This window comes from Epinephelus fuscoguttatus, linkage group LG12 (genome assembly GCF_011397635.1).
Source record: "Epinephelus fuscoguttatus linkage group LG12, E.fuscoguttatus.final_Chr_v1".
NCBI classification, from domain to species: Eukaryota; Metazoa; Chordata; class Actinopteri; order Perciformes; family Serranidae; genus Epinephelus; species Epinephelus fuscoguttatus.
The window spans coordinates 1,327,884-1,352,905 of NC_064763.1; the positions used below are offsets into that span (position 1 = coordinate 1,327,884).

General features: G+C 42.5%; 1 protein-coding gene across 7 annotated transcripts in view; it reads right to left on the reverse strand.

Annotated features, from left to right (window-relative positions):
* LOC125897992 (uncharacterized) overlaps positions 1–25,022 on the reverse strand; it is an 88,997-nt gene that overhangs the window by 16,930 nt on the left and 47,045 nt on the right. For 6 of the 7 annotated variants that reach the window (XR_007450548.1, XM_049591571.1, XM_049591573.1 and 3 more), the window contains exon 2: positions 18,938–18,987. The exons of the other annotated variant lie outside the window; for it this stretch is intronic. The gene's annotated coding sequence lies outside the window, so the exon portion shown is untranslated. The remainder of the gene's footprint in view (positions 1–18,937; positions 18,988–25,022) is intronic. 7 annotated transcript variants of the gene reach the window in all.

The following is a 25,022-nucleotide window of genomic DNA, read 5'->3' on the forward strand; positions in this document are numbered from 1 at the left end:
ATTGTGGCTTATTTGTGTGCAGTGTTTAATGTTGTTTAAGTGCACACAGCAGTTTATTCATGCATTTTGAGGATGAGCTGTGTAGTCACTGTTGCCAACTCCTCAGTAAGAAAAGTAGCTATTGGCTGTCCTAAAAGTCGCTAGAAGTCGCTAAAATACGTCACTGCCTAATTTGCATAATTGCCCATATGCATGTAATTGTAATGACTGCTGTAGGAGAGAGGAATAATGTCGTGGGAGAGACAAAAACTGAGTAAGAAAAAACACCCTGAATATGTGTAGAACTACAAATGAACCTTCTTTCAGTGATTTATATTAGACAAAGAAAATTTTACATTTACATCCCGCCCTGACTGTAAACCAGGTTGGGATCAGCCAGCGGTGGTTCCGCGCATGCGCGATTCACTTGCAGTCTGGACGTGGAGGAGTTAACACAGAGATATTGGATAAAGGAGATACCCCACCGTAGGCTTATCCAATGTTAAGAAAACGGTTACTCTTTCTGTCTCCTAAGTGGGCACGGTTAGCTTTCCCTCCAATCAGAGCCTGTTCTCCCTCAACCCCCCCTCCCCTCCCCACCACCATGTTGAACAGAGGCTCTGTGGATGTCTGTGTATGCGGATCGAGAAGCAGGTGGAATGAAAATACATTCTTCCTATTATTGCAGCCTATTGCTGTACAAAGCTTGGGCATTTTTTATTTATTACTAGCGGTAAATAACTGTTTGTAAGCTAACTGTGATTTTACCACCTGTTTATCAAGATCACAAGATCTCGCGAGAACTTGTTTTCTGAGACGGACAGGGCTCAAAGTTAATTTTCTCTTGATCTGTGCGGATGAAAAATGCAGCTTTAGTGTCAGAATGTTGGTAAGATGTGTGACTTGTGGAAAATGAACCCAATATTTATTTTAGTGACTATAGGCGAAAGAATTGACCATAAATTGTGATCACGTTCATTTTCCTCATTGACGACAATACATTCAGAGCTGCCGCAAGTCTCCTACGGGGGCGTGGCACTGACGTCACTGAATTAACATCTCCTGCTCTGACTGCTGCTGGGAAGGAGGACTGGGCCGTCTATGAGTGCTTTGGGTCAAGAGAGGAGCCCACGGCAGCATCCGCTGCTCGTTGAGAAGAATAAGAATGATACGTGCACTCACAACAAGTCTCCAGAAGTCTTCAATAACATCAGAAAAAGTCACTAGATTGATCGCTAGTCGCTTTTTTGAAAAAGAGTCGCTAGAGGGGTCTGAAAAGTCGCTAAATATAGCGTAGTTTCATTTATTTTACCTGTAAAACTAAGATTTGAGAGCTTATAAAACTAGTTTTGCCTTTAACGTTATGTGTCTGGCTTTCACCATTTTACCTTGTGGGATACACTAAGCTTGTCCTGTTTTCATGTTAGGCGTGTTGCGAAGATAGAAAGCCAAAAACAACGTTTTGCTCGCTTTGTGGACAGGTATGTGTATGCTGTACTCCCATTATCACGTTCAGTAAATGTATATTTCACTTCTGGTTTATTGTGTTAAGTGATTGTGTTTCATTACATGATATGTATTTTATTTTTGATGAGTGTGTTTCAATTGTTGACAAATACAGATGCTGTTAATATAAGTTTAATAATGTAATTGACTGTCACATAATTTCAGACAAAAATTTGTGGCATTTGTTTCTTCATATTTTATTGTACTTGTATTTCATTTACATGTTATTGAGTTAGTCTCAAGTTTAAAATCAGTCTGCACTGATCTTGACTGAGAGAGGTGTGTTGTGAAGATAGAGGCCTCTAGTTTCACAAACCGGGCGAGGCGGAGGCGCAGCCCACCTGCACTTCGCCAACTGGGTGTGGCCAGGCGGATTTTGCAAGTTTGGCACACTGTGCGCGCTGGCGCAGCTACTCCTTTTTCCCACCTCCGTCCCTCCTACCTGCGCAAGTCAGAAAGAGGGAGGAGAGAAGGCGTGGAGTGGGTTTTAAACACATCACACCAATCAAATGAGCCCCTCTCCTCGCCCTTAAATGCGCCACGCAAAGGCGTAATGAGAGTTTACTCAATTCGCCATGGCAGAAGAGAGCAGCAGCGTCAGACGGCCAAACTTCTCCCAGAAGAAACTGATGTTTTGGTCTGGGAGGTCCAAGCTTGCAGTGTCCGAATATACGGAACTGCGAGCAGACCTCCACGGGCTGATGATGCAAAGGTAGCCTGGGAGATGTCAATGTTGCATTTCTCTCGTGCGCGCGTGCTCTCTCTTTCTCTCTTGCAGTCTGACTCTGTTTCTTTTCTTTTGAATTTTCTAAGATGACAGATGCTGAATATATACTCCCTATCTGATGCTGTGGCTGTTTGTGGTTGGCTGAGAGGGATGTGAAGTCATTAGTTTGCAGCTGTGTTAATCAAATCAGTTTGGGTTTCCATTACGTGTGCCAAACAATGCCAATCCCCTTTGATCTGACATGAGATCAATCAATCAATCAATTTTATTTATAAAGCCCAATATCACAAATCATAATTTGCTTCACAAGGCTTTACAGCATACGACATCCCTCTGTCCTTATGACCCTTGCAGTGGATAAGGAAAAACTCCCCAAAAAAACCCTTTAACGGGGAAAAAAAACGGTAGAAACCTCAGGAAGAGCAACTGAGAAGGGATCCCTCTTCCAGGACGGACAGACGTGCAATAGATGTCGTACAGAACAGATCAGCATAATAAATTAACAGTAATCCGTATGACACAATGAGACAGAGAGAGAGAGAGAGAGAGGGAGAGAGAGAGAGAGAGAGAGAGAGATGCAGGTAATGACAGTAGCTTACAACAACATTATCGAAAGTAATAATATTATAGTTATAGTTCTGGCCACTGTGGTACAATATGTTGAAAGTATGTATTAATATCTGACAATAGTCAGATGTGACGGGACAGTCGATATAGAGATACATTTATGTGCTGATTGCAGATGGTTGCATTGAATAGTGGTTTTTGTGGCTATTTATTGCATCGTTAATATGCCTGACATTCTGGAGACCTGCCTGTGAGGTTTTGGTGACATGTGCGCACTGTCCGCCGGTCAGCCAAACTTCCACTTACACCGGCTGTGCTCCGCCTGCGCTGAAAGTAGACCTGGCTGGTGAGCTTTTAGCGCACCTTCGGCGAAGCCTTTTGGCACCAAACTGTCACTGCGACAAGCTGGATCTGTCGACACCTCCCCCTGCTGCGCCGCCACACCCACCTCAGAGCACCTCGGTCTGCCAAACTACCAAACTGAGCACGCCTCGGGTTGCGCTGCTTGAAACTAGCTCTGCGCGGGGTTTGCCACCCTGCGCCACCCTGCTCCGTGCCGGGAAACTACAGCCCAGAAAGTCTAAAAACAGCATTTTGCTCTCTTTGTGGACTCACTCAAACACAGACAGGAATAAACCTGGGTTCGACAAGAGTTGCCAGTGTCCAGTGTCTGATTATACACCAGAGCACAGTGCAGAGTGGTCGGGGCCTGCAGACCATCCCAGTTACACCTGCACCTGCGAGCGGGTACCTGTGGACTTTTAATTTAGCAGACTTTAATGCAGCGAGCAGACAGAGGAAGAGGAGTGTGAGATCCACGGGGAAAGGAGCAGGAGAAAGAGATTAACAGCTGTCGCCAGCGGACGGGCCTTGACTGCCAGACTAAGGGAAAATCCGAGGGCTCGACATTGAACACGGGCAGAGATTATACTCTGCCCCTATCGTGTGAGTAGCGATCCCTAGCCGTGGAAAGTTACTGTGAATGTGTGTAAAAGTACAGTGTAAACGTACAGTCAAGGCCGACGCCCGAGGACGGTGTGACAGCAGTGGTGCCAAGCGATGAGAGTGGTGTTGATCCAAGGGCTCAACAGGGAACACGAGCAGAGTTGATACTCTGTCCCATCGTGTGAGTAATGATCCTAGGATGCGAGTGAAGTGGTGTGCATGTATTGGGTGTAAAAGTGCAGTGACGGCCATCTTGTTTCCCTGACAGCTTTCGAGTCTGGACAGTCGAAGACCAGCGTGGTCGTGGACAATCAGTGTTGCCAAGCCACCACAAGAACGGACCCACGTCCTCCCATCAGGATCGAAATGTTTTATCATAGGATACAGTTGATCAGTCACAATAGCATAACTGATAAGTGAATCCTCTAAGCCAGCGTACAAGTGGATCGAAACCATGACATAATTTAAAAATGCTATGCCACTACATAAGACTCCATGGACGCAGTCAGCCAATACAGATCTAACAGAAAATGTGTCATTTTATTAAATCAATGTCTACTGTTCACAGCTGTTTATGGAAAATGAACTAACAACATTATGCTACAAATTTGTTGAGTCAACTGATTTCAGTTACTGAAAAATTCATTCGTAACATTTTGAGGCTATACAGGCACTGAGTTCATAAGTCCCTCTGTAACCTTTCACACAATTTCCAATATTAAGTTACAGAAATGTTGCTACAGTCAAGAAATAAACCTGCGCAACCTTATATAGAACAGCAGTCCTGCCTATGAGCACATTCAGATTGTTTGAGACTGCCCTGTACTGACATCTGCATTGAGAGTCGAGACCCATGAGATAATTCTATTATACACAGGAGGGGTCTCAGTGATGTCATCTCTTTTTACGCTCCATGGTTGACACTGACTTATGCGTAGGATTTGAATTTACCATTTAACCCAGATGAGGCATAAAATGAGATTTACAATGCACAGTTTGGCATATCCTGCATGGTAGTACAAATAAACATTGTATTGTCATCGATTAAAAAAAATAAAAACACTAAAATTATCAACACTGTTCCAAAACTTTATATATGTGTCACATGTGGGCTGTGTATAGCCTGTCTGTCAAAGAATTGATTTTAAGGTGCTGTTGATGGTTTATACGGCTTAGGGCGAAAATACATTGCTGATCTGCTGGTACATTATGAACCATCCAGACCTCTCAGGTCATCTGGGACAGATCTGCTCTCTGTCCCCAGAGCCAAAACTAAACATGGAGAAGCAGCATTTAGTTTTTATGCTCCACATATCTGGAACAAACTCCCTGAAAACTGCAGGTCTGCTGCAACTCTCATTTCTTTTAAATCAGGGCTGAAGACTTTTCTGTTTGCTGCTGCCTTTGATTAAATCAGATCTGAGCCTTCTTCTTCTCACATTGCACTGTAAATTTTATTCTGTTTATCTGTGTTCTGTTTTTGTTTTATTCCTGTCTCCTATCTAGGTTTTAATTCTAACTTAACTGTAGTTACATCAGTGTGATTAATGTCTTTATATATTGCCTATTGCTTTTACTTGTTGTATATTTTATGTAAAGCACTTTGAATTGCCTTGATGTTGAAATGTGCTATACAAATAAACTTGCCTTGCCTAGTGAGCTTTACCATAATTTATTTCAGTCATATATTTTCTTCCAAAATTGTCTGATATTGAAGAAAATACAAAATTAGGCTTCAGACTTTCTGTTCTTCTTTTGCAGTTTGATCTAATAATTTTTTTTAATACACACACACACAAAAAAAAACATGGTAACGGTGGGATTCAATCCCATAATGTTTAGACTGTAATCCTAGCACCATACCCAGTGAGCGAACCCTGCTCTCTGTGGTAATGGTACAATAAATATTTCATGCAAATACTTCCTTCCACAATACTAAAAAAACTGTATCTAGGCTAATAACTGTCCGTGTTTTTCCAATTACATCTAATAGTACTACTTTTTAAAAAACCTATAATTATATATGTCTATATAGAGTGTATTATTGGCTCGATGGCACATCGACTGGATGAAAATGGAACACAGAAATAGAATGAAATAGAAAAGGCAACTACATGAGGCGTTCATGTTCATGTAATGCAGATAAACTTCCGGTTGCGTAGTATCAAAAAATGCGAACGCGCGTGTGTGTCGACACTTAACCACATTTTTCCAACAGTCACAGACAGACGTGCGCATGCTGTAAGTACTGTGCGCATCTTCTTGTTACGTGTGAAATACAATCCGTATGTAACAATGCACGTGAGCACGCACGCGTACCAAAATTTAGTATGTTAATCACGGATGCACACACGTTGCTGTGCGTGTGTCTGCTTATTTTGATATGGATAGGACTTCATACACACACACACACACACACACACACACAAACACAAACACAACAAAGCAGGTGTGAGTGCATTCCGGTGGACTGTGCAGAGACCTCTGTCCTGCCAGGCCACCAGTCTGCTCCCTTTGAGTTTTGTTGTTTGGTTTTTAATCATTAACTCCACTTTCCAGACTCCTGCTCTGTGACCACAGGCCAGCCGTGAAAATCCTTAAGTCTCAGCACAGCTTGACTGTCCTTTAGATAGACACCCCCACCTCCCACGGCACATACTGTAATCTGAAAAAGTTAATGGAGTTTATCTGTCATCCCTGTCAGCCAGAGAAACTTTAGTGCTGTCTATGCATGGGGATAATTACATTACAAGTGGCACTACACTGTATACTCTTGATTGAATTAAAAACAAAATTGAATTGGCTTTAGTGCAGACTTTAGGGGTAGGGGGTGCAATAGGGTGGGGGTGTGGGGCAGTGTTTTGTGTATAAAATGTGCACCTGTGTGTTTTTGCTCAGATGTGAGTGTAGACGTGTGTGTGTGTGTGTGTGTGTGTGTGTGTGTGTGTGTGTGTGTGTGTGTGTGTGTGTTTTCTTCAGGTAACTGTCTGGCCTCCTGCCGCAGTGTCTGGAAACTCAGATCCCCCTTCTGCATAAGCTGAATTTCTGCATCTTGATCAGTTTCTGGAATTCAGTTTTTAAAGTAAATTTAATCTCTTACTTTCATCTCACTCGGTTTCCAGTCTTTTTTTGTTCTAAATTTTCACTAATTTATCATTTTCTTTTTAGTAAAATAATTTGGTTGGCTCTCTGTAAACACAGTACATTACTGTTTTTATTGAGGCACATAAAAAAACTGCTGTTGTACCCTGCTGTTGAGTAATTTGACCTTGACAGGCACTTTCACATTTACAATGACTGCAATGTTATTATATCTAAATTAGACGATGTTATAATGAGCATTTCCAGAATCAAGCACTGTTCTTATTTTAAATGAACCCTGTATTTGCATTTCATACACTTCTTAAGACCTGACTGATGTTAACACCTCTAATTCTGCATTTTTTTTCTTAAAATATTAATGACTTAAAAGGAAAAGACAAAATTTCCTTAACCTTTGTATTAACATGACTTATAAACATTATGCCCAGATGGTCAAAGATGTAAAGGTGAATTCACTGGCCTTTTTTCCCAAATCAATAAAATAGCAGCTTTTTCAGAAAACGCTGGCATGGTTTTCCTGAAGGAGACATCCTTTTTCACTGTGTAGATGGCACAAAGTGATCAGTTTAGCAGTTACTCATGAGGACTAGTTTGACTTTGAACAAACTTTTTATCCCCCATTCAACAGAGTTACAAACTCGCCAGGAGCTGGTTTTTACGGGGTGATATTTATTGGATCCTTGGCAGATTGCTCTGAGCATGCTGCTTTGTTACCGTTGGGGGAGCGGTGAGGATTTCATCAGTGGGCTCGGGTGTTGCCAGACTTTGCTGAGTGTCAGACAGACCCTAATAAAACTGTCTGGCTGTTTTGTGGGCACCAGCTCTGCTCTGGCTGTGCTGCATCTGACTGCTCAGCACTTGTCGCACTGTGCCTGGCTGTTTGGTATTCATGGGGCATGGCACTCCTTCAGCTGTTGCTGGGGGCTCTGTGGCATAGGCACAGAATGATTAGTTGGCATCGGCATTGTTCACTATGAAACTGAATGGCGAAACGGGAATAAAAAAAACATAATTAGGGAGAGGGGGACTGGAGACGGGAGAAAGATGGAGAGGAGAGTATTAGAGAAAATCAGTTGTTTTGAACTGCATTTCTAATATGGGTAATTTAGCAGAAATTAGGTTTTCAGAAAAGCCTGCTGCCTTGGGAAAAACTGAAAGTTTAAAAACCAGGTCAAGCTGTAATGGTGAATGAAGTCACATCTTTGAATAGCATAAGGAAAAATATATTTTGTAGCAGGCCTAATTTAATGTTATTGCACAGTTGTGTTAATAAGAGACCAGTCCAGTATTTTCATTTTCTATTCAATGTTCCATCGTGTCTCTTTACCAGGCTGTCTTGCTGAATTACAACGTCCACATCCAGTTTAGATATTAATTTACACCAATAATTCATTTGGTTGTGTCATCTCATGACAGTGGAAGATCTCCACAGAAATGATCAAATTAAGAAATTCCTGTGGAACTGAGAAAAACATCTCTAATTAATTTAGAAGTGTGCTTACTGATTTTTATTAAACATACTTTTTGTCTGATTTTAACTCAGTCAGCAACTTATTGCATCTGCTGTCAGTCACTGATCATTTAAATACATTTTTACAATCATAAACATGATGCATGTGATTCATTTGAACCGTTCCAGTTTCTACTAAAATAAAATAAAAAACAAACAGAAACTTGCTCTGTCATTGTGATAATACTTTTTTTTTTAAAATTTGTATTTGTAAATAAGTAGGTAAAAACTTTGGAACTTGCTTTGTGAAATGACTACTTTTTAGGGAAACACTACATTCTGATATTGATTTTGAAAAAAAAAATATTGTCCGATATTTTCACACTTTCTGATAGTTTGCTGAGAAATGTTGAAAATGATGGAGCGGTATAACTTAAATTACAGAATCTGTTTGCAAAAAAAAAGAAGAAAGAAACGAGGAGCACATAAATGAGTTCACTGCTGTCAAGGCATTGAGATAGCCATAATCTTTAGATTGAAAACATGGAAAGAGCAAAAGCAGATGTGGCAGTAGTCTCACAATTCTCCTGTACCGTCTGAATCAAGCTGGAGTGACAACACTCACAGCAACTACCTTGGTAAATATACTGCCTGGGTCTCTGTGATGCTGTGCTGTGGGGGTGACGGGAGTTAATCAGCACGAGTCTGGGGCATAGGGTGAGGAGTGGTTGGTTTCCTGCCATTTCTAATCAGATCGTTTGTTACTCGAATGGTATTAAAACAAAGATGTTGACACAAAGAGAGATTACAATGTCGGTGGACAGAACAGTGCAGTGTAGACCAGTGTTTCGCTTTTGTAGTGATGACACTGCTGTGATCATGAAAGCCATTTATAATGAATTTAAGACAGAAAAAAAACAGGCATACCAAACATGCAAATTCCTACATCACTGGTTTATCAGTTTACTTTAAAAAAAAAAAAATAATAATAATAATATGATGAACAAAAATCCTGCAACATTGCTCTTTATTACATTCAGCTACTTCCTTCTCATGTCCTCTTCCTTCTTATACATCATCCCTACCACAAGTACATTTTAACGGTGAATCAGTTGATGCTTCTTTCCGACTCCACCCTTAGAATGTTCGGTAGAAAGTTGATTGTGCCCTCCACCCGCGTCCCAAGAGCCTAACCCGTGATTTTTATTGAGAGAGCTCACAAGTTAGGGTCTCAGGGAGCAGGTGAAGTACGACAGAGTCTACTGAGGAGCCGCAGTCAGCTGCAGGACACTGAGTGGCACTGACACCTTTCCCCCCCTCCCTCTTTCTCTCTCTCTCACACACACACACACACACACACACACACACACACACACACACACACACACATGCACTCACACTGTCTCTTCCTCTACCACTGCTTAATAGTACCCACTTGCTGCCCAAAGGCAGCCTGTCTGTATTTTATGAGACATGGGCTGCAATCAAAAATCAAACGGTCTGTGTCCTGGACATAGAGAAAGCTGTCCATGTTTCTCCTTTCCTCCACTGCAGATAACTTGTTTTGTTCAGGAGGCTCAGCTTGGTTGTGCACTCAGAGAGGTGCTAAGGTAGACACATTTTCGGACAAATGCTTTCATACACCAAATACCACAAGACAACCACAGTGGCAGCGAACAAGAACATAGATAAAAAGGCAGACAAAGAGGTACATTTTTGGACAAAGCAGTGAATTCACTGAAGGCAACCAGACTTAAATTATCTTCATCGCAGCACCCAGACAGAGGCTGAAGCAGAGGCTCAGACAAACAGACAAGCCTGCCCTGCCTGCTCTGTGCTAACTAGCCTTTGTGCTGGAAAAGGACCCCCCCCCCCCCAGAGCCAAGCAGCCGGGCTTGCCTCTTTGTCCTAAACAGCATCGGCTGATCCTCACTCTATATTTGTCTCTTCCAGGATAGCTGGACACGGACCCGTCTGCTGGACCATCCATCTGTTTGCACTGACTGATGGATGCAGAGAGTCACCTAGCATGCTCAGCCTCTGGCTCTTCAGCACAGGGACAAGCAGCAGTGTTAACTCAGAAAAAACAACACAGAGCTTTGAGGCTCTGCTCTGTGGCTGCTCAGCATCGATGAGAACACAAGGCAACCTCAACACTGACTGCAACACTCTCGATGCTAGACCCTACCACCTACTCGCACAACTCTGCTGCCATGGCGGTGAGCTTGGCACGCAATGAGTTGTCAGCATCAAAGGCAAAAAGCATCAGTCATACATAAAACAGCCACTATCAAACTAAAACAATCTTCAGGCACAGTTACAAGCAAACAATCAATTGCCTTAAAATGCCAAACTGTGGTAAATATTAACAAAGTAACATTCCCTTGTCATTTTTTGCCTGTCATGTACCCAAACACACCGCTGACTGCACCCACCCCCCTCTACCCAGTCCCTCCATACTGCCACCCACCTCACAACTCCTCCCCCTCAGACTTAAAAAAAAAAAAAAAAAAATTGGATAGATGTCTCTGACTGTCTCCTTCTCTCTGGGGAACGCCAGGCAAAGTGGAGGCTTCCGGAAATGAATGCTCCGCGCCACCCGACGTGTTGCCTCACACGCTCACTCTTCTGTCTGCCACGACTACTCCTTTTGTTATCCGCCTCTGAGCTGAAGATGAGAAAGAACAGAGGGAAAAAAGGGCAGTGGTAGAAGAAAGGGGAAGAGGGGGTGAAAAAAAGAGATAGGTGGGTTGGGGTGAAGCCAAGGTGTCCACGGGAAGGTGCAACCAGACGCAGGTCAGTGAGGTGGGACACCTCTTCCAACCCCCCCCACCACACAGAGCGTTGTCAGCTCCATCTCAGCATCTTAACCCCCACCACTACCACTCCTCCTCCTCCTACCCCCTGCTCCAGACACTAAGACATCAGCCATGTCGTGACACTGTCATCTACCCCCTCTACTTTTATTTTTCCACCTCTCTCTCTTTCCTCTATCGTCACAGGTCCAACACGATGGGCTGCCATTACCGAAGAAAAAAAAGTCAAAAACAGTTGCCTCCTCAAGCTGCCGACACCACCACCTTTCACTCTCACTCAAACCCTCCCACATCTGACCCTTCCACCCCCAAGCCCTGCCTCTCCAGCATCTACTGCCCTCTACCACTATCTCTACACCCACAACCCCCACTCATCCCCTCCCATCACACCAGGTCTGTACCTGTCTGCTTGTCTTGCTTGTCTGTTACTCCCTGTCTGCAGCTGCTTGCCCAAAGTGAGATACTGCAGCAGGAGTCTGCAGCGACAGCCCTCGCTCTTTCTCTCCCTCTCTCTCTCTCCCACACCCTCCATCCAGCCTTTGCTAGTGAACACGTTCCTCCCTGTGCTGATCAATTTCTTGTCTTTTCCAGCGGCACACACACACACACACACACACACACACACACACGCACACTGCAGGGAACTGGTTGGCCATGGGGAAGGACGCACTGTAGCAATTCCAGTGTCTTATAACATGAATTCAGCTCTCACTCCCACATGCAAACATATACACAAACACCTATAAACAGATAACAGATATAGCCTGTGATACAAAATTGCAAACAGTTGAGACAGACAACACACACCTACACAACTACACACACACACACACACACACACACACACAACTGGCAGCACATGCACAGGCGACAGCAAACAAACTAACACGTCCACCCAAAAAAGACAGAGATACACAGAAAGGCATTACAGTGGCTCCGCTCGGCAAACACACACACACACAGTCACACAGACGGTGATGTGGTCACTGCAAGCATGGACACAAACGGTCACTGTCACAATATTGTGACTGAAGCTTGAAAGCAGCAAGCAGCAGTGTAAGGCACACAACAGTCCGAGTCACATGGGAAAGCCACGGCTAATATTACGTCTAAAAATGTGTTTGTCAAGAAATAGTATTGTTATTTTTTAGCTCCAAATACTTTAATATGTGTAAAATGTCTTCATCTAAACAAACACGTCTCTGAAGGGCCTTTGAAACTACACCATGTCACCACACCATGGATGGCCACAATATATACTTACAGCTATTAAATATAATATGCATAAGCAACCCATCTCACAGGATCACAAATTGCAGGGGTAAGTGAAATAGTGTGTTCATTTCAAAGTTAATTTACTTTCGGGGGTCAATTTTCTTTACTTTCTCGACTAAACATTCTCCAGATAGACTTCCCCTGTCTAATGTTTAACAAGCACGGCACAAATGGACAGAGCAAAAATCCAGTTTCCCCAGAGACTTCAAATGTGATAAATGTTTTAATTTTGAAGTGTGGGATATTTTATATGAAGAATGCTATCAAATCGAGGGGCAAGGCTGTAGAAAGAAATACCTAAAAAAAGAAACATTTCTCTCACTCTCCGTCTGTCTGATTGAGATCTGCCCTTGGCAGCTTGTTCTAACCTCACAATTTAATCACCCTCAACACCCTGGATAGATTAGGGTTATGACCCTGTGTGACACACAGGGGGCAGGGAGAGGGGTCTGCAAATGTTATCATTGATTGATTATGCCCTTTAATTCAAATAGAAAACAGAAGTTTTTTAACTCTGGTGCGACACACACAAGGTTGAAATGGAAAATGTGAGTTCATCAAAAATGGCAAATGCGTTGGTACCTTTCTATACTCCAGAAATGTACAGATACAAGGCGAGACTAATGCTGAAGAGGTATAGAAGCAAATCCTGCAGCCAATGTCAAAACCGTGGCCAGGTTGAAGTCTATGGGGGATGGTGGGTCTTCGCACATTGGCTCGGTGATGGCAGTGGTGACGCAAAGAAGGGGGGTTGGGAGTTTGCTGTATATTAAAGCCAGCAGGGCTAGCAGGGCCAGCAGGCAGTCGTATAGGTGATCAATCAGCTCCATTACAGCCGTGTCACTGCAGAGTCTGGAGCTGTCGCCGCATCCCACCCATCACCCCTCCACACATAGACACACACACTTACTCGCTTCGTTGCCAGTCTAGACTGGAAATCTGACCCACTGACATGATGAAATTTGTCCACAACAGCAAATGGGGGGACAACACAAGCAGACACACTCCAGTCATTATGTACCAATGACACATTTTCAGAGAGGCAGTGGGAATCGCAGCACGTAGGTATTTTATTAGTGTGGGATTTGCCATTGATCAGTGAACACTGAACCAAGTTGTTGTGATAGAGTTGAAGCAGATTCTAATTCACTTGCTTTGAACTGTACCAAGATAGAAATTTTCAAAGCACCCAAAAATAGGACCAGCTCCATTGTGATTGGTAAGTAGCACGCACAATGAACCAAAAGACATTATGCAGCAGACACTTGCAATGACACTCTTCCGTCTTCTACAATAAGCTCAAAATATCTTCATGCAGCCTGGAGATGCATATCTAGGCCACAGATGCCAGGCAAGCATCAGACAGGTATCCAAACAATGGACTTATCTCAGTCAGCGCAAGCAGCACAGAATGGGAACACAGAGCAGCAGAAGAAGGAGGGGTGAAGGAGGAGAGTGAAGTAGAAGGAGGAGTCTGGCAAAGGGGGAGGGGAGCAGGAGGCAGGAAATATAGGATGCACAGCGCCTTGTCAGCCAGCCAGCCAGTGGGACATTAATGACGATCATGTCTTGTCACACTAGCTGTCAGACCAGTCAGCCCCCTGGTCCTTGCCCTTTTCCAATCAATGGCATTGATCTGTCCCAGGGGTCAAGGGGCAAGTGTATCAACAGGGGGAGAATGGCTGATGCAGCAGGGGGAGAGGGGCTGACTCCAGACAGATCAATGACACCCCCAGTCTGCCATGGGTGTGTTATGATTATTCATTTGCCATTAACCTGAGCACATTAAGGGAATATCTTTCCTTGCGAAGAAATAGTACTTGAGGCTGCTCACTTTTATAGGGAAGTGAAATTTTATGAGTTGGGGGGCTGAAGTACCAGTCTGGCCAGAACTGACAGTGTTCTGGTCTCAGACGATTTGTTACTGAGGTCTCCACCCGTTGGAGACATCAGGAAAAAGACCCCAATCACTGCTCGCACATCAGTTACAAACACAAGCGGCAATTGGCTGATTTTCCAAGTATTTGTGCCTAAGAGTCACTCCCTGTGATAGACTCAGAAGGCTACTGAACACTCGAAGAGGAGAAAGGATCAGAAAGTATATTACCCACGAGTGTCGGGTCAATTCCAGTATATGTGTTTTCCCAGATTTTGATACAAAAAAAGCCAAAGTGTAATGTCATCACAATATATACACTGGATCTACTCCACTGACACTAAAATTAATTATATTTGGAGACTGTGTGTTTTTGCTTTTCTGTCTCAAGGAGCTGTATCCTCTGATGGAGCTATAAAGCTCTGAGGCTTGTCTTTGTCATTAGAGGTGTACACACCATGAGAGACAATCAACTGTTTTGACAGCAGACTGTCTAAGGCCCTGATTAAACAGACAGTGTTTTAGCAGCTTGGAAGCCTCTTTTTGTAATTGTAATTGTAATAATTGTTTTTAATGAGAATGAAGCTTTTGTCATTGTTTTTAATGAGAATAAAGCATTTTGGTCGCTGTTTTTGCACTGCCACGTGCCTCTCATTACTGCGCTCTCGGCGCCTGACATTTTTGCCAGAGTGCTCAGAACTACTTGAGTTGAAAAAAACTTCAGCTCAGGGCAGTAAAGTGCCCCACGTCATCTCCACTTTTTTCCCATTGTGCAGTCACGTAGTGGTCACGACAAGTTTACAGTTGGTAAACAATGGAGAGAGGTTTGCCTGAGCCCAACAAACTGCTGCTAACAGCCTCTTATCCTCAACCAGAGCTACAGCAAGTATCCTCTGCCTGTCCATTTTAGGTGCCAGATACTAACTACTATGAAATTAAAAAAAAAAGAAATAAACAGTAGATTGATTACACAGGAAGGTTAGGGTAAGGAGGTGATGCAGAGGTTGCCTGGCAACAATAAAAAGGTGCAGCAAGTGGCATTCAGTTTAGAATTTTTTTTTAAAGACAGTGCTATGTGCCTTAAACATATGTAAGAAATCTAAAGCAAATAGTCGTAAAATCCTCCTAATATGTCACAGAGACTAAGGAATAATGTTCATATAACATACTGATCTCACCGACAACAATAGTACGGCCAGAATATTTGCATCTAAAAAATTTTTTTTGCGGTCCGCAAATCATGTTTATGTTTTGAATTTGTGTTTTGGCCTGTTGCGCCACCCACCGCTGTCTACCAGTCACGCAGTCAGTAGAGTCTCAGCATCAGTTACAGTTACGACTGAGCTACAGCAGCACGGCAAGCAGCATTAGCAGTGTCCCAGCATGAGCAGCCAGCTTCTCCTCAGCTGTATCCCGGCAGCAGCGGTAGCAGCAGAGAAGCCGTACTTGCTTGAACGGTCCGCTGGAAAACCACAGATCAAGGATGCGGCGACGCAGCCCTGCCACGGCAGCCGCCCGTGGGCAAACAAATCAGTCTCCAGCGTGCCGCTGTCCAGCAACCTCGAATCTGTAGGGGAGGGGGGACGGACAAGACTCGCGGCAGTATTTTGAATTTGAGTGCAGTAACCGTTTTGGCCACATTCTTACATACAGCGCCTTTAAGTTTTGCAACTTTCAAAAGGCTTTCTGTGTGATTGGGATCTAATGAATGCTAGGTGGCAGTAAAGACGAATTTGAAACGATTAACAGCGTTGTATTTTTAAGAATTTTTTTAAACAAGACAGTAAAGTAGTAAAGTGTTGAAATAAGGCAGCTGTGATATAAAAACTTTGTGCAGCGGATACTTTCTTTAATAGTATATTGTCCAAAATACGTAGTTTAGGTGTATGATTGACTGTTTTTGTTGTTTAATAATTTGGTGTAAAGGTGATACCGTGTCATTGTCGAGCTTGCCAGCACTTTGTGCTACACATAATTTGCACTGTAGCATACAAATTCAATGAAGAAAATCTTTATTTTATTCATTCCTTAAGTCAGCTGAAGGACCTTGAGACTACTGGCCAGCTGACGTCACAAAGGAGCTGTTATAGCAGTGGAGACTAGACTTGAACCACCCATGTCTAATCCCATAATTTATTTTTTCAACCATCCCATAAATTAAGGCCCAGCTGGAACCAATGACTTTTAGCTATGCTGCTGGGACAGCTGAACAGAGGAGTGCTGAGGCAGCATGATTCTGAGCAGCAACGCTTTCTCTCTACACATCTGGAGGAACCATCAGGGTTCAGAGGTGAGGAAAGATGAGAAAATCTCGGCCCTTAAAATATATAAGGCATTTATTCCTAAATAAAGCATTTATTCCCGCCACTAGTTTTTCTATTTGAGCTTAATTTAGCTTCTTCCAAATGGAAGGGCAAATACAGCCTTTAGAGATTATTATTAATCATTACACATTTGATTTAAACAACACATCTGGTGGAGCATGGGACCAGTTTATTGGAAACCCTGAGCATTAAACAGCATGAAAAAAATGCAGTGTCAACCACTTGAAACCAAAGAGCTAAATGGATAAATGACAAAGGCTGCAGAAAGGCAGTCCACTAAGCCTTGGCCCTAAACACAGCACCACTGTCATCCATAAAAGCAAAAGGAGAAAAAAACACTGTTACAATGATAAAGAACTATAGCAGAAATTACAACAGCACAACCTACTCAAGCTGCATTTTAAATGAAGCAGTCCTTAAGAGTTACAAATTGTGGTAAGTCTTAAGCTGATCTACTGGGCCATGTTTCTCCTGTGTGGTGCTTTGGACTCATTTTACAAGCTGTGGCTTAGTGCCAGACAGAGGTGAAGTCAGATGCATTCAGCCTAGTGGACTACTCAAAAGTAAACAGAGACTTCAGTGTCACTGAGGCAAGCTTCAGCCTGAAACTAGACCTTATGATGCTCATTGTGTGGAATTGTGGACAATATATCACAAGGCCCAGAGACAACATATAAACATTCAGGCAAACCTGAAATATTCCTGAGGTCTGCTCAGGTCACTTGGGACAAAAAGCTTTTTATATGTTAGGTCATCATTAAACCTTGACATCCCTGAGAAATGTATCTAACCTGAGTCAGCTGTCAAAAACATTTTCAATGTACTGTGCAAATGGCAATACTGTAAAACCACAGGGCATGGCAGTCACCAGCAAAATTCTATAATACAGAACAAGTCAACAAGTTACCAGTTATTCTGATTATCCTATTTCATACTTTGTGTCTATATTGAACATTCTGTGCATCATAATGTTTGGCACAGACCGCATATCAGACTGATTCAGAAGACACGGCAGCCCCACACTCGCTAAACAGGCTGAGGTGTAATATCAGGCCACAAAGATGGAGCAACAGTTTGAAAAGCTAAGCCATCACCGTGTGAAATAGGTTCCCCCACACAATAAGTGAGAAAATGGCAATTCCAAACACAGCATAAACAGAAGATTTTAACTCTTGATTTTCTCTTACATGCTGAATTTGAAAGTAATAGCTTCAGTACATTCACAACAAGAGAACAGCTTTATATTGTTGGTTCAACAATTTAAAATGTCATTGGGCTCATTTACTACCAACTCCACTGATTGCTTAGATTTGGTGTAATTAGGTTCATCTTGTCTACTCCCATTTGTCATGAATGGGACTTGATATATTAGAGATATATACTGTATGTTTATAGACAGAGAGACAGATAGAGGAAAACAGTTGACTGCTCATTTGTTCGTTCTGTGTGTTTTGCAGTTAAAGGGACACCTGAATACAACCGATGCATTGCGGTTATTCCAACTGACCACAATGTAGTATATTTAAAAATATAATATACATCAAGCTAATACTAACTGATGATTTTGAGCCACAGCAGGCAGGCTGACCAACTATGAACCTCAGGTGGGCAAAGATTACAATAATACAGAGACCATTAACAATGCACAGAGGCATTCTAAAATGCAATGCTATAGAAAAATTCAATTCTGCATCTAAAGCAAAACTATTTTCTGTACAGACTGATGTCATACGTGTACTCCAAGGAAAGCTAGAAGGTTGTACAGTTAACTCCCAGGGTGTAATTCTAAACCATACAACCTACTACCTCAACCCGGATGCACACATTTTCAACTAGAGGTGTGCTTGTCTAGTTATTAAACAATGTATGTACATCCTGTAGCCAAAATGACTCTTTGTCCTCCTTATCATAAGTCAATGTAGGATTTTGCAACTAACAGAGATGCTGTGCATTGCTGGAATTTTTTTTTAAAGTGTACTGCCATGAGGTTAATATATATTCACCAATATTACACATTTTCACCACCAACCTAAGTTATTAAAACAAAAAGAAAAAAAAGGTTAAAAGACGATGTTCACACCACAGTGACAAAGACCCACAGAGGCGAGCTTGTGCTGTCAGATTTGCCACAAGATCGGATCTACGGGTTTGTGCCAAATGGTTATTGTCAAAGTATCAAAGTAATTGAATAAAGGAATAAAATGTAGTCTCTGACAAAGAACTACAAAGGTATATATATATATCTAGCGTGACAGAGCATGACAGTGACAGTGAGTCCAAAGTCTGGAGCAAAAGGTTTCTGAGTTCAGTTCAGCTGGCATTCAGAGAAAGAAGTTCATCAAACAGATGGTGAAAGGATTGTTAACTTACCCTTCATGCTCGGGCAGTTTTGCTGTCGGGTCGATTTTTAGTTCACCTCTCTAAAACAGCAGAAAAAGAAAGTGGTTTTAAAAAATCACACAAGGGTGTGTCAGGGATGGAAATGGATGAACAGCAACAGTGCTTATGAACAAACTGCATAAGAAACCAATAAGTAGTGTGATGGTAAGGAAGGAAAAGAGAAGTCTTATGTTACAAAACATGCCAGTAACTGTTCTGACAACATCAGACCCACATGAAGACAAAGACACGTTTAAACACAAACTACAGTACATTCTTAAGTTGCTGTGACTCCATTTTGGAGTGTCACATGCTCCAGCAGTTCCCACATATGAAACTAGGTCCATAATAATAACAGTCATAATTGTGTTGTGGACTGCTATCACAAATTAACCTGCAGAATTGCCTTAGCAGTTCTCTTTCTGGCCAACAGCAATGTGACTGGGGTGAGAGCTTAGTTTAATTTAGCCAAGACTGCAGATAACAGATAGAAGAAAGCAGAGTCTGAGAGAGATGCCAGTGTGATCAAGCATAGCACGGTCAGTTACCATTAACTGTGCCAGTGCCAGACAGCCACAAACAACACAATATTCCTACAGCTGCAGTGCAACAAAGGCAAGTCTGAAGTGAGAAAGGAGTGAAAATGACACACACCTGCATTTCTACTATCCTGTCTGATTTATCATCTCTATTCTTCTCCATCGACACTTTCTACCTGGGTGTGAGGAATGAGCTGTGACCGTTACAAGAGTTTGGGGTGTTTTTGGAATGAGAGGAATGATGAAAAGACCGGGGGGCACTTCTACACTGAGCTTGCAGCTGAGTTCTGCAATGCACTATCCGCCATTTTCTCCAAATCAAACAAGAACATGAGATGATAAAACAATGATTTGCTGACATCATTATTCGAAGTTTCCCCCTCTTCTCCCTCTGTCTCTCTCACCTGGCACCATTGCAAAACCTTGGGTGGAAAGATCACGTGATTTCTGACCAGAAAGCCACAGCATTCCCATTCTGCTGACATTGTGAAGACATCTTTTATCTAAATCAAAACTTTAGTCTGGCCTGCCCCCTCCCAAAATCTGGCACCTTCTGGGGTAGGTGGGTGTTGAGGGTGAAGGGTGGTGTTAGGAGTCATGACAACCTCTACCTGGCAGGCTGCCCAGCAGCTTGAGGAGGGGGAGTGGGAGCTAATATGGTGTCGAGCAGGAGTGCTTAGTGCCTTCCAAAGTCAACTATATAGCGGAGTGCTGGTTGCTTGAGATTTCAGCTCGGATGCCAGAATTTTTTGACAGAGTAAACACAAAAGAATGGATGCACAACAAACTACAGACTGACTCTCCTCTCCTCTCATCTACACCACGTGAGAACTTCCAGCAAACACAGACAGCAGGGGAGGCGCCCAAAAAGCCTGACACGAAAAGTTTGCTTTTGTATGCATTTTTTATTTCGAAGTAATTCATGTCATAATTAAATTGAAATTGGCTGAGTATCAATTGAAAGACTGAACTTCACACCCCTTGAAGGTGCAAAATTTTTTGGTCTGCCCGGCACTAGGATTCGTCTATAAACATAGCTGACGAAATGACTGCTTATTGTGCTGGAGCACTAATATACACTGTCATCAGTGGTGTAGTGGTAATTGATGAGGTGGGTGTACTACTAGGTAGATAGGTAGGTTTACTGATGAGGAAGTGGGCATACTCTCCTATGTATTATAATGGATTTTTAGCTGATAGGTGGGTATACTGTAACTGGATAGAAAAATAAGTGGGTATACCCCGTATACCTGAGTATACTCTCCACTACACCACTGATTGTCATGTCTTTACCGCAAAAAGGAAAATTGGGGTTTCAAAAAAAAAAAAAAAGAAAGAAAAAAAGCAAACTGACTTTGAAAAAAAAAAATATATATTAGTGCATACAAGAGATCAGGGCAGGGGGCCCACAAAGACTGCTTATATCATGCATAGGGCCCAAAGTTTTGTGCTACATATAAGCAAATCATAACTTTTATTTGTACAGCACCCAAAACAGAGAGACACCAGAGACACCACACACTGACCATATGCAGCAATTCTCTTTGTGCTATTAGAGTTATTTAGTGTTTATCAATAGATCTTAGTGAGTAAAAACATCAATAAAGTAATGTCAGACTGTGCAGTTCCTGCTAGAGATGCCATTTTAAAACAGATGGTTGTGTATATGTAGGCACAAGCAAAAAGCAAAAGCAGAGAATGTTAATTATGGTTAGAGAAGAACATGAGCAAAAATGTGAGCAATGCATAAAACACTGAACATGCATCAAAAATACATAGTGTGACCACAGACCGTCGTGGTGGCCAGGACAAGCAAAGCAAAATCTCTTTCTCATTGCAGTGCAAGAACTGGTGCAAACAGCATTATTACATCTCTTGATTTTTTTTTTTTTTTTTCATGCAGGAGAGGCAAAAAGTTTTAAGCTGCATGCCCTCCACATTAATTATGTTGTGCAGTCAACACCTCTCTGTCATACACCAAACTACTTGGCTCTAGTTGTATTCCTGTTGATTGCAGTCTGGTGGCTGTAGGTACTGGTGACATCCTGGGGACACAGAAGCACTCTGCATCCCTCAAATGATTTTTGATTCAGAGAAAGAGCTCTGTACTCTTCACTGATGAGCCATTTTCATCATGCTCCATGACTGGCACAGCTGTTTATTAAATACAGACACTATTTAACCACTACACCTTAACTATATTCCACATCACTATACCTTTTAGCACACATGATAGAGTCCACTTTAAGACACCTTCATTGTCTAAAGACACATGACTTGTCATTACAGTTGCATAGTTAAAACAGAACCCCTTAGATCTCACAGTAAAGTGGCCATGCAGCCCTCTGGGCTCATCTGCTCCAGCCTACATTAAAGAGACTCATCTGAAGCAGTTCCAAAACATTCTCCCACCAAGAGTGTCATTTCATATCCTGAGAGGAAGGAGGCCAGGGTCAAAGTTCAGAGAAGGGGGTGGGGAGGGGGCAAAGGACTTCCCTTGGGAACGCCATATACCATGGCGCTCCAGACAGGGGTGAAAAAATCAGACAGACTACTCAAACTGGTAAAATGTGATGTGGAAAATCTGTAGTCAGTTGGGGTGGTAAAGATAAAGGTGGACACTAAAACCCATTGGATGTGCACAGAATAGATATGAAAAAGCCTGTGGATGGCTTCAAAAAATAACTGTGAACATATCCTGACAACATACACCTGCATAGTAACAGAGAACTCTGTTCTGAGAGAACATTTTTAATGTCCTCATGGTGGAAAATACTGTATGTGACAGAGGAAACAAAAATTCTCCCTTTTTAATTCAAAGTAAATGTGTATCTTATTGCTGTATTAATCAGGAGTTGTTCACTTGACAATTGGCATTTCCACATTACACATTCTGTTATCTACCAAAACTCTGCACACTGGCAGCCAAAACTCTGATTGTAGATCATTTGTGCTATTTTATTCTCCACAGGCACACCAGAGACAGTATGTTATTTTTGGCTAAAAGCCAATATCTCCATTAATTTCATGTTGCCTCACGCTATGCCTTAGCCATGACAGAAAAACAGTCAACAGGTTATTGAGACAGAAGTTTATACATTTAGGTTTAATGAGAGCCATGTCCATCCAGCCATTTCAGAACAATTCACTGTGTGACTTGACCTCCCAAGGACAGAATAACACAATAAAATAAATACAGACATTTTCAATTTTTTTCAATTCAGTTTTTTCACACTTTTTGTCATTAACACACAGATCCGAAAGACACAAACATGCACAAACAGGACCTATACACGCACAAAGTGGAGAGATGTCAGAGTATGGGGGCTGCCTTGGTCAGGCGCCTGGAGCAGTTAGGGGGTTCAGTGCCTTGCTCAAGGGCACCTCGGCAGTGCCCAGAAGGTGAACTGGCACCTCTCCGCTAGTCACTAGGCTAATTTATATAATGTAAAATGCCATCGGCTGGCGCTAATAACGTTAGCATGTTGTATTTGTTTGGAAAATGTGTTTAGTATGACAGTTGTTTCGTTGGTGAATCTTGTGAGTTGTAATGGAGCCAAATTTTGTGCCGTTACCTTTGTTAAATGTTGCTGCTGTCCCTGGTTTTATATGAGAAGAGAGAAAGATTGCTAGTTGCTTGGCTAAATTATACAACGTAAAATGCCTTAAGCTTGGGCTAATAACGTTAGTATGTTATATTTGTTTTGAACATGTGTTTAGTACAAGATAGTCTTGCCACCAGACAATCAGAGATCTCCGCCTTCTGATAGTCTGGGGACACTCCTTTCTAAAGTGTGTTTAACACACCAGAGAAAACGGCTGGCAACAAAGCAGTAATATTTGATCAAGATTTGTCTTTTAATTGTCATTTAAAACAAACCTCACGGACTGCATTTTTTCATCTGCGTAATATTGCGAAAATTAGGCCTATCCTGACCCAAAAAGATGCAGAAAAATTGGTCCACGCTTTTGTTACCTCTAGGCTGGATTACTGTAACTCTCTGTTATCAGGTAGCTCTAGTAAGTCCTTAAAAACTCTCCAGCTAATTCAGAATGCAGCAGCACGTGTACTAACAGGAACTAAGAAACGAGATCATATTTCTCCTGTTTCAGCTTCTCTGCACTGGCTCCCTGTAAAATCCAGAATTGAATTTAAAATCCTACTGTTAACTTATAAAGCTCTAAATGGTCAAACTCCGTCATATCTTAGAGAGCTCATAGTGCCTTATTATCCCACCAGAACTCTGCGCTCTGAGAACGCAGGGTTACTCGTGGTCCCTAAAGTCTCCAAAAGTAGATCAGGAGCCAGAGCCTTTAGCTATCAGGCTCCTCTCCAGTGGAATCATCTTCCTGTTACGGTCCGGGAGGCAGACACCGTCTCCACATTTAAGACTAGACTTAAGACTTTCCTCTTTGATATAGCTTATAGTTAGGGCTGGCTCAGGCTTGCCCTGTACCAGCCCCTAGTTAGGCTGACTTAGGCCTAGTCTGCCGGAGGACCCCCCTATAATACACCGGGCACCTTCTCTTCTTCTTCTCTCTCTCTCTCTCTCTGGTATTCTATTACTGCATCTTGCTAACTCGGCCATTCTGGATGTCACTAACTCGGCTTCTTCTTCGGAGCCTTTGTGCTCCACTGTCTCTCAGATTAACTCATATCGCAGCGGTGCCTGGACAGCGTGACGTGTGTGGTTGTGCTGCTGTCGTGGTCCTGCCAGATGCCTCCTGCTGCTGCTGCCATCATTAGTCATTAGTCATACTTCTACTGTTATTATACACGACTATTGTCACACATGTATACTGCCAGATATTAATACATACTTTCAACATATTGTACCACAGTAGCCAGAACTATAACTATAATATTATTACTTTCAATAATGTTGTTGTAAGCTACTGTCATTAACTGCATCTCTCTCTCTCTCTCTCTCTCTCTCTCTCTCTCTCTCTCTCTCTCTCTCTCTGTCTCATTGTGTCATACGGATTACTGTTCATTTATTATGCTGATCTGTTCTGTACGACATCTATTGCACGTCTGTCCATCCTGGAAGAGGGATCCCTTCTCAGTTGCTCTTCCTGAGGTTTCTACCGTTTTTTTTTCCCCGTTAAAGGGGTTTTTTTTGGGGGAGTTTTTCCTTATCCGCTGCGAGGGTCATAAGGACAGAGGGATGTCGTATGCTGTAAAGCCCTGTGAGGCAAATTGTGATTTGTGATATTGGGCTGTATAAATAAAATTGAATTGAATTGAAAGCAACGCCTCTTGCATTTTTGAAAAGGACACACCCTCCTGGAAATGTGCGCTCCCCCTTTTCTCGTCCGCAAGGACACAAACACACTGAGAGCTTGAAAATGGATGCCAAGAGATTTAACTCCGTTTTATCAAACGTATGCTCAGTCCACAAGATTGTGGAAATGAAGGACTTACAGCAACTTGAGTCATTTTGTACCGCTACACGTGTTTCTAGTCGGACTATGTTTACGAGCACAAGAGTTCAGCGAGCCACCGAAGGGCCGCCCTGCAGATTTACTATTGGTTC